This window comes from Schistocerca americana, chromosome 5 (assembly GCF_021461395.2).
Source record: "Schistocerca americana isolate TAMUIC-IGC-003095 chromosome 5, iqSchAmer2.1, whole genome shotgun sequence".
In the NCBI taxonomy this organism is placed as follows: Eukaryota; Metazoa; Arthropoda; class Insecta; order Orthoptera; family Acrididae; genus Schistocerca; species Schistocerca americana.
Window position 1 is genome coordinate 515,176,844 of NC_060123.1, and position 10,456 is coordinate 515,187,299.

Genomic DNA, 10,456 nt, shown 5'->3' on the forward strand with positions numbered 1-10,456 from the left:
TTCTGCCAACGCTTCATATGGCGACGAGTGTAAAAACGGTCTTCTTCTTTATACTTGCTTAAATTACTTGTGTCATGGCTTCGCCACAATCTCCAGATGTACTGTCCGAATTTTATCGCTTGCAGAATCAGCAGACGCAGGCCTTATTGGATGCCCTTGGACAGCTCGTCCAGGGTCAACGTGCAATGCAAATCGATGCGGCGGACGCTGCTCCACCGCTCCCGCAGCCACAACATGCTGTTGCACCATCTTTCCGTCCTTTTGATGTGGCACTGGAAAGCTGGACGGAGTGGTCATGCCAATTTGGATTCCATCTCGCCGCCTACAGAATTCAAGGTATTGAGCGGCAGCCTTTTTTGCTTTCGTGTGTGGGCGTCCAGACGTACCGAGTGATAGTGAAATTGTTTCCCCTCCGTGACGTACCAACTCTGTCCTATGAAGAAATTTTGTCTGCATTAGATGCATATTTCAAAGAATCGGTCAATGTAGTTGCCAAACGGTATACGTTCTTTCGTACGAAACGTACGGCCGGTCAAACTCATCGGGAGTGGGTTGCAACCTTGCAAGACCTTACTAGGGATTGTGCTTTTGAGTGTGAATGTGGCCTCCCTTATTCAGATACTATGGTACGTGATGCAATTGCACAGAACGTTTCTGATGTTCGTATACAGGAACAGATTTTGAAACTAGTCAATCCCTCCCTTCAACAAGTGATGGACATATTGGATAGGCAAGACACACTTGACTTTGCTCAGGAATCATTTGCAACTTCGCCAGCTGTGTGTCACATTAACCGGCTCGCCGGGCAAGCTGCACGGAACAGTAAACAGCCCTCGCGCCCATCCGCGCAGCTGCCGCCAAGCTCTCCGCTATGTATGCCGCACAAGCAAGCAAATGCAGTGCTAAAATCATGCCCGCGGTGTGCTACTAGACATTCACGTGAGAACTGCCCGTCACGCCAAGCTATTTGCTTTTTCTGTAATAAAAAAGGACATGTTCAGAGTGTTTGCCAGAAAAAGCTCCGATCGGACACTCACAACTGTTCCAGGCTCTTTGCTTCGCGCCGGAATCGAACCAAGAATGCTCAGGCTCGTGAACCTTCGCCCATGGACATTCATGCAGTTAATTCCACTCCGCCCAGTGACACTCTCTCTAACAGTGACTGTGTTCGTCCCACAAATAGTGTGCGTCGACATCGCCGGAAATCCCATCAAGTCGCAAGTGATTCTGTACCGGTGTCGGTTCACGTTGTACGAGACAGTCGCTCTTGTCGTCAGCAGGACAATAAACTTTTTGTAGACTTGACCATTAACGGCAAAGTGATACCATTCCAGCTCGATACCGGAGCTGCAGTTTCACTGATCAATCACGACGCGTACACACAGCTGGGCACACCTCCGTTGCGTGCCGCAAATGTTAAGCTAACTGCATATTCAGGACAAGTGATCCCTGTGTTAGGACAGTGCAGCCTTCTTGCAACATACGAGGGACAAAAAAAACTTGTGTCATTTTACGTCCTTCATTCTTCCTCTGCAGTGAACTTGTTTGGTTTCGATTTGTTTCAGTTGTTTAACTTGTCTATAGTCAATTAGGTCCTATCAGTGAACCAGACTGTGCCTTCAGCCAGTGTTTCTAGTCTATGTGAAGAATTTGCAGACATTTTTGCACCAGGCCTTGGTTGCGCTAAGAACTATAAAGCACATTTGGAACTGAAAGTAAACGTGCAATCGAAATTTTTCAGAGCGCGCAATATTCCGCACGCATTGCGTGATGAGGTCGCAAGAACATTACACGATTTGGAATCACAAGGTGTAATTGAACGTGTGCAGGCTTCTCTCTGGGCATCACCCTTAGTAATTTTGCAAAAACCTTCCAGAAAATTGAGACTTTGCGTGGACTTCAAGGCAACAGTGAATCCACAACTAGTGACTGCAACATTTCCTTTACCCCACCCGGAAGATCTTTTTGACAAACTGTGCCCGGGTAAATATTTTTCGAAGTTGGACCTAGCAGATGCGTACTTGCAAATACCAGTGGACGAAGAATCCCAGCGCGTTTTGGTGGTTAACACGCATCTTGGTTTGTATCGATTCAAAAGACTGCCATTCGGGTGTGTATCCGCCCCTGCATTGTTTCAGCGATATCTGCAAACTGTTTGTGCGTCGGTCCCTACTGCAGCAAACTATCTGGACGATATTGTGATCTCCGGAATGACGGAAGGAGAACATTTAACCAATCTCCGAAAATTATTTCAGGTCTTGCGACAAAATGGTCTTCGCTTGCGGAAGGACAAATGTGTGTTTTTTGCTCGTGACTTACCCTATCTGGGACATGTAATCAATGCCCAAGGCATACACCCGAGTCCAGAGCACCTCCGTGCCATACAAGACTTGCCTTCGCCGCAGAATTTGAAGCAGCTACAGAGTGTACTGGGAAAAATCAATTATTATCATAAATATGTGTGCAACGCCTCTTCCATTTCAGCTCCGCTTCATCGCTAATGCCGTAGAGGTGTTCCGTTCGTCTGGACGACGGAATGCGAACGCGCCTTTCGCCAGTTGAAATCGGCGTTGCTTTCCAATACTTGCCTTACGCCATTCGATCCCCAGAAACCCCTTTTGTTGATGGTAGATGCAGCGGATTTGAGGATCGGTGGTGTGCTTGCGCACAAAGATGGTTCGCATGATCGTCCTATTGCCTTTGTGTCCAAATTGCTCTCGTCTGTGCAAAGAAATTATTCACAGATAGAGAAAGAAGCTTTGGCTCTCGTATTTGGTGTTACTAAGTTTCATGATTTCTTGTATGGTCGTCACTTTACCATCATCACAGACCACAAACCTTTGACATCGCTTTTTCATCCGAACAAGCCTGTACCTCCACGTACAGCACAGAAATTCATTCGCTGGTCTATTTTCCTCTCGCAGTACCGCTACGATATCTTGTATCGGTCCACTGCTCAGCACGGAAACGCCGATGCGTTGTCCCGTTTGCCTGTTGCTGAGGATAGAGTGTTCGATTCTTCCGAACTTGCTTGCATGTTCATTGATGCAGAAACCGATGAAGTGGTCGAATCGTTTCCGATCGATTTTCGTAGTGTAGCTACAGCCACAGCTGCTGACCCTGCCCTTGCTACCGTTTTGCGTTTTGTTGCTATGCAATGGCCCTTGTCAAGGTCACGGATCGAGGATCCGTTGGTTCGCCGATTTTTTGCTCACAGGGAGAGACTTTTTGTTCGACGTGGTGTTTTGCTGTTGCGTTCTGATAATGATCAGTCGCGGGTCGTGGTCCCACATTCGTTACAGTCCTCTGTCTTACGGCTTCTCCACCAAGGACATTGGGGTATAGTGCGAACGAAATAACTTGCTCGTCAGCACTGTACTTGGTTTGGAATCGATGCTGCGATTACGAATATGTGCTCTTCTTGCATGGCATGTGCCGAACAACAATCCGCACCACAGCGGAAATTCTTTGCATGGCTGAAAGCCGCTTCCCCTTGGCAACGCTTACACATCGATTTTGCTAGTCCATTCTGGAATGCTCGATGGTTAGTTGTGGTAGATTCATTCAATAATTTTCCTTTTGTTGTCAGGATGTCTTCCACGACGTCTTCTGCCACCATCCAAGCATTATCCGCTATCTTTTGCATTGAAGGTCTTCCAAAGACTATTGTTTCCGACAATGACTCACAATTCATGTCCGCAGAATTTCAGTCATTCTGCAAGGCCAATGGTATTCAACATCTGACGTCCGCGCCGTTTTCGCCGCAGTCAAACGGTGCCGCTGACCGATTGGTCCGTACTTTCAAGTCACAGATGTTGAAGTTGAAAGAGTCGCATTCTCGGGAGGCCGCATTGTTGCTCTTTTTGTCTTCGTGTCGCTCTCAGCCCCGGGATGGTCGCTCGCCGGCTGAGTTGCTCCACGGTCGTCCTCATCGAACCTTGATGTCTTTGCTGCATCCGCCGCATCAGGTTCCTGTGCAGCGGCAGACGCCTGCTTTTGCTCCAGGCGACGTTGTATACTGTCGCAACTATCGAGGTTCATGGCGTTGGCTCGCAGGGCGCATTCTTCGCTGCCTCGGCCGCGCTATGTATCTGGTTTCAGCGACGGTGCCGTCCGGTCAGCGCCCTGGGGACCCATCTACTGGCTCGCCTCATCCCCAGGTATTACCGACGCTGCCTTCCATTTTGCCCCATGGCGACGCGCCGCCGCCGCCTGTTCTCCCACCAGCGACGCCCGCAGTGGACGCGTCGCTGCAACCGCCGGGTGCCTACCTGGGTCACGCGCCACCGATCGCTTCCCGTGACCAGCTGTCCTCCGACATGGAACTCCTGCCCGCTCCGGGCCAGATGTCGTCTTCGCCCGTCGGCTGCCCCGCCCTGATGGAGGTCGAATCTTCGGCCCCTCCTGTCTCTTTACGGGCGCATACACCGCATGTTGGCGTGCACCCTGGACTAGGTTTTCAGGCGTTTCCTAGCTCCCCTCGGACCGAATGGCCGGGTGCGGGTGGCACAGCCTCGCCTGTTGTTAGGCTCCCCTCCTCGTCTCATACGTCAACATGGGGTCCTCCCCACGGCGGGCGGAAGCCTTATAACACAACCGTACGCCGATTTGTGGGGGAGGAATGTGGTGTCACCGCCAGACACCACACTTGCTAGGTGGTAGCCTTTAAATCGGCCGCCGTCCGTTAGTATACATCGGACCCGCGTGTCACCACTGTCAGTGATTGCAGACCGAGCGCCGCCACACGGCAGGTCTAGAGAGACTTCCTAGTACTCGCCCCAGTTGTACAGACGACTTTGCTAGCGATGCTACACTGACAAATATGCTCTCATTTGCCGAGATGATAGTTAGCATAGCCTTCAGCTACGTCATTTGCTAAGACCTAGCAAGGCGCCATTACCAGTTTATATTGAGATTGTAATACTGTCCAAACAAGAGCGATGTCCTCCAATTGTGGATTAAAGTTAAATATTCCAAGAACTATGTTCTTTTCTTTATAGGATAATTACTTTACCTTGTTCCAGGCCTCACGCCAATCTGCGTGAGCTTAAAAGCGTGCATTTCGGCCTCCTCTAGCAACACGGTGTTGGCTCTTCTGCCAACACTTCACACAGAAGCACCAAAGAAACTGGTACAGGCATGCCTATTCAAAGACAGAGATATGTAAACAGGCAGAATACAGCACAGTGGTCAGCAATGCCTATATAAAACAACAAGTGTCTGGCACAGTTGTTAAATTGGTTACTGTTGCTGCAATGGCAGATTATCAAGATTTAGGTGGATTTGTACATGCTGTTATAGATGGCGCATGAGTGATGGAACACAGCATCTCTGAGGTAGTGATGAAGTGGGGGTTATCCTATACGACCATTTCGTGAGTCTACTGTGAATATCAGGAATCCGGTAAAACATCAAATCACCGACATTGCTGCAGTTGGAAAAAAAACCTGCAAGAATGGGACCAATGACAACTGAAGAGATTTCTTCAATGTGACAGTGTGCAACACTTCTAAAAATTGCTGCAGATTTCAATGCTGGGCCATCAACAAGTGTCAGCATACAAACCATTCAGTGAAACATCATCAATTTGGGCTTTCGGAGCTGAAGGTCCACTCCTGTACCCTTGATGACTGTACGCACAAAGCTTTACTCCATGCTTGGGCCCACCAACACTGACATTTGACTGTTGATGACTGGAAACATGTTGCCTGTTCAGATGAGTCTCGTTTCAAATTATATTTGGAGGATTGTTGTGTACATGTATGGAGACAACCTCAAGAATCCATGGACCCTGTGCATCAGCAGAGGACTGTTCAAGCTGGTGGTAGCTCTATAACAGTGTGAGGCTTGTGGAGTTGGAGTTACATGGGACCCCTAATACGTCGAGTTATGAATCTGACAGATGACACATATGTAAGCATCCTGTCTGATCACCTTTATCCATTCATGTCCACTGTGCATTCTGACAAGCTTTGACAGTTCCAGTAGGACAGTGCAACACCACACACATCCAGAATTGCTACAGAGTGGCTGCAGGAACACTCTTCTGAGTTTAAACACTTCTGCTGGCTACCAAACTCCACAGACAACATTATTGAGCATTTCTGAGATGCCTTGCAATGTGCTGCTCAGAAGAGATCTCCAGCCCCTCATACCCTTATGGATTTATGGACAGCCCTGCAGAAATTGTGGTGTAAATTCCCCCCAGCACTACCTAAGACATTAGTTGAGTCCATGCCACATCATGTTGCAGCGCTTCTCCTTGCTTGTGTGTGCCCCACACAATATTGGCAGGTGTACCAGTTTCTCGGCTCTTCAGTTCATAATGTGTCATTTCATCTATAGTTATTTGGATGACATAGTCATTTACAACAGCACCATTATGGAACATCTTGATCACTTAAGGCAGTATTTGCAGTGCATAAATGAGGCCACTCTTACCGCAAAGCCTTCTAAAGTTGATACAGCACATCTTGAAATTTCCTTCCAGGAAATATGTGTTTGGCTAAGGGAGTTGAAAGTGATCAGGAAAGGACTAATCCCTTCCCCCTCCACTCCCCCTGAAAGACAAGAATCTGATAGCATAATTTATCAGAATGATCACTTTCTTTCAAAAATTCGTTTCCAGATTTGAACAGTTGGCTGAGCCATGAAATCAACTTTGAGCAAACATTAAGGGTTTTTGCTGCTCTGAGAGTCAACAGGTAGTGTTTGACGCGTTTGAAGTGGCTCTAAGCAGTGCACCAGTCCAATTGATCCTAGTTTCAGAGGAAGGAATTTGTTCCCAAACAAATGCATCGAATGATGAGGTAACAGCAATTCTGTTTCAGAAGCAAGATGGGCAACCTCAGCCTATTCTTTATGCCTTGTCTATTCCTAAAATGAAATACTCATTTTATGAACTGGAGGCCCTCACTATCTTATTTGGTTTAGAGAAGTTTAGCTTCTATCTTGTGTGTAAATGCTTTGTATTACAGACTGATAATCAGACCCTGAACTTGGTTTTGGTGAGGCCCCAAAAGAATCTGAGCATAGCCTGTTGGGCAGTCTACATGACTGCATTTAAGTTCTTTGTGAGGTACATAAAAGGGCTCTGATAAGCAAGTGGTGTATGCATTAAGTCATGTGTTTGAGATGGAGCAAACTGCTACCAAGGCCACCATTCTGAGAATCCCTCCTCATTTGGAAGAGGATGAGCATTTGGGGGTTATTAAGAGGCAGATGAGAGAATAGAAGCTGATTATAGGATTCATGAGCTATTATACCCATAGTGAGAGGAGGCCAAAGTTTGTCTACCCAAGTAGCTTGTGCCAGCTATCTTTCACTTCTTTCATTGAACATTGTATGGTGGGTCCTTGGGAATTATAAAATGATGCAAAATGTTAAGGAGCATCTGACATTAAGATTTTCTTGTGCTGAGTAATCTTAGGCTTTAGTTATTTTTGGCATGGATTTCATGTTCAGAGCCCCTTGATTGGGTGTAGTCCTTTATGTAATTACATATATGGTGTGTGGATAACTCTTGTTTTCCTTATGTTATGGAAAAGTGGCCAAATACCAGGAGTGGGTTTCATTAATTGTATGCAATACACTCACCTGTAAAAAGCCAACTTTGATCAATGTGGTCTTACTACAGGAGAGAAGAATTGCAATTTCTTTATTACTTTCAATCATTGAAATTTTATTCTGTCTGTTAATAGTGCTAATGATAAAGTAACTTTGATTTTCAGTTGGAAATTGTTTCCCTTTTAAATTGTGCAAAATTTCCTCGAAGACTCTCTTATAGCTATAATAAGTTCATTCTTTCGTTCATTTTCCTTTACCTGCTATAATATTATTGGAGGATTACTTGCGAATTATTTTCTTAGTTGGTGTTAAATTTTGTTTGAAGCTTGTGTTTTAAATTGTGTCAAATTTCTTTTGTGAAAATCTCTAATAAATAAAACAAAATTTGGTCTGTAGAACTGTACCTTCTGTAGTCCAGTACCTTACCACTCTCTCCTCCATACACTACCACCATCTTTCAGTATCATCACCAGCTTCTACTTCTGGAATTAAGAAAGTTATATTGTCCTTAAAAAATGAAAGCTCATCTGGATTTAATGGTGTCTGCAACAGAGTACAAAAGACTTCTTCCCATATAATAGGTACCAAGGCAACCCACAAATTACTTTGTAGGTGGAGGGGGATTTGCTCGATCTGGGGGTATGGAGTATTTTTAATATTTTGGAATACAAGTTGTGACTTGGTGACTTGTAAGTAGCTTTAAAACAGTTCCATTTCCACTCTTTTCTTGAAAGACAAACTCCTGACTACACTATATTTTTTTCTTCTCCTTTCCCTTCAACCTCGGCGAGGGGGTGCACGACCTTCCCTCCCCCACCCCTAACCCACTTTGGCATCAGGCATAGGTGGTCCTGATAGGTACTGTCTTTTCTGAAATAAGTAATGCCTCACTAGCTCAGAGAATTTTTCAAGAAAGATTGAAATACACCATTGTTAAACACCTCTATAAGGGAGGTGGTAGGAGATCTGTCAATAATTATCAGCCCATTTCACTAGTAACATCACTTTCAAAAATTTTTGAAGTGGGTAATGTCTTCTAAAATAACATCCACAATAAATCACAATCTGGATTTCAGAAGAGTTGCTGAATTGAGAATGCAATTTACAAATACACTCATCAAATTTATGAGAATTAAATAAACAATAGCACTGGGACCTCAGTAAAGCACTTGATAGCATGAATCTCAATATTCTCTTAAATAAACTGAGGTTTTGTGGAATTCATGGTATAGCTTGTTATATCAAACTAAAAGAATGCAGAAAATTGTACTCAATAACTCAACCAATGTTCTACTAACTGGAGAGAATTCACTTTTGGGATTCTCCAATGCTCATTCTTGGGTCCATTTTTGTTTCTTATATATTTATACAACCTTCTGTCACATATACAACAAGCAGAATCAGTTCTTTTTTCCAGATGAGACTTGTATCATAATCAAACCAAACACACATATAGCTGCAGAATAAATGGCAACAAATGTTCTTAAAAGTATTGTTGACTGCTTTTCCAAAAGTGTGCTCACTCTTTTTAAAAAGACGCAGTGTGTTCAGTTCTGTACATCTAGAGTTACAGTGATAAGTGGAACACATGCTGAGGAAATAGGGTGGATCTTATTTTTTAGGTGTCCATCCTGATGACAATTTAAATTGAAAAAAAAAAATTAGACCTCCTATAACAACTTAATTCAACCAAATCTACTGTTACAATCACTGCAAATCTTGGATGATGTCGTACTGAATGCTGCTCTGGAACAAATCACCTTTAAGAATGGAAGTCTTCATTGCAAAAAAGTGCTATAATAATAATAATTTGTCGTGCTCACCCATATTCATTTCACAAATTTTTTAAAATGAGTTAGGCATTTTGATTACTGATTCATCAAGGGCTATATTTATCCCCTCATGAAGTTTGTTGTAAATAATACACTGTAGTTCAGAAGGAATGATAATGCACATAATTATAAAACTTCCTGGCAGATTAAAACTGTGTGCCGGACCGAGACTCGAACTCGGGACCTTTGCCTTTTGCGGGCAAGTGCTCTACCAACTGAGCTACCCAAGCACAACTCACGCCCTGTCCTCACAGCTTTACTTCTGCCAGTACCTCGTCTCCTACCTTCCAAACTTTACAGAAGCTCTCCTGCGAACCTTGCAGAACTAGCACTCCTGAAAGAAAGAACATTGCGGAGACAAGGCTTAGCCACAGCCTGGGGGATGTTTCCAGAATGAGATTTTCACTCTGCAGCAGAGTGTGCACTGATATGAAACTTCCTGGCAGATTAAAACTGTGTGCCGGACCGAGACTCAAACTCGGGACCTTTGCCTTTCGTGGGCAAGTGCTCTACCAACTGAGCTACCCAAGTACAACTCATGCCCTGTCCTCACAGCTTTACTTCTGCCAGTACCTCATCTCCTACAACTTTGTTTAATATCCTAATCGCTTGAAATATCATGCAGGACAACGTCTGTCGGGTCTGCTAGTTTGTTATATGTGGCACCACAATTAACAGGACTGATTCAATGAACAGTTGTTCATCTTTGTTGCAGTACTCAATGGTGTCTAATGTTTTGTGACTGTAGACAGATTGTTATAAATGTAAAGAATTGCTGGGTCAGAGAAACACTGAAATCACAGCAGGTTTAACTTTATTTCGTATTCATTGGTATAAGTATGTACGACATCTGAAGAAAAACTTGTGTGTATATATATGTGATTTCACGAAACCTGCTGTGTTTATACTGCTGCACAAGTACTAACATATTATAGATTTGAAGTTACTATGTGAGTCTGCTAATACCTTCAGTGAATTTCCTGAAGACTAAGCAAACTCAATCTTTTTTTCTACTTCACACAATCATACAGTCAGCATCCACCAACATATTGTGCTCG

General features: G+C 44.5%; 1 non-coding gene across 1 annotated transcript; it reads right to left on the reverse strand.

The window, feature by feature from the left end:
* Positions 1-9,554: 9,554 nt before the first annotated feature.
* On the reverse strand, positions 9,555-9,629 carry Trnal-caa. Its single transcript has one exon. It is a non-coding gene; the product is annotated as a tRNA-Leu (tRNA).
* Positions 9,630-10,456: the final 827 nt, after the last annotated feature.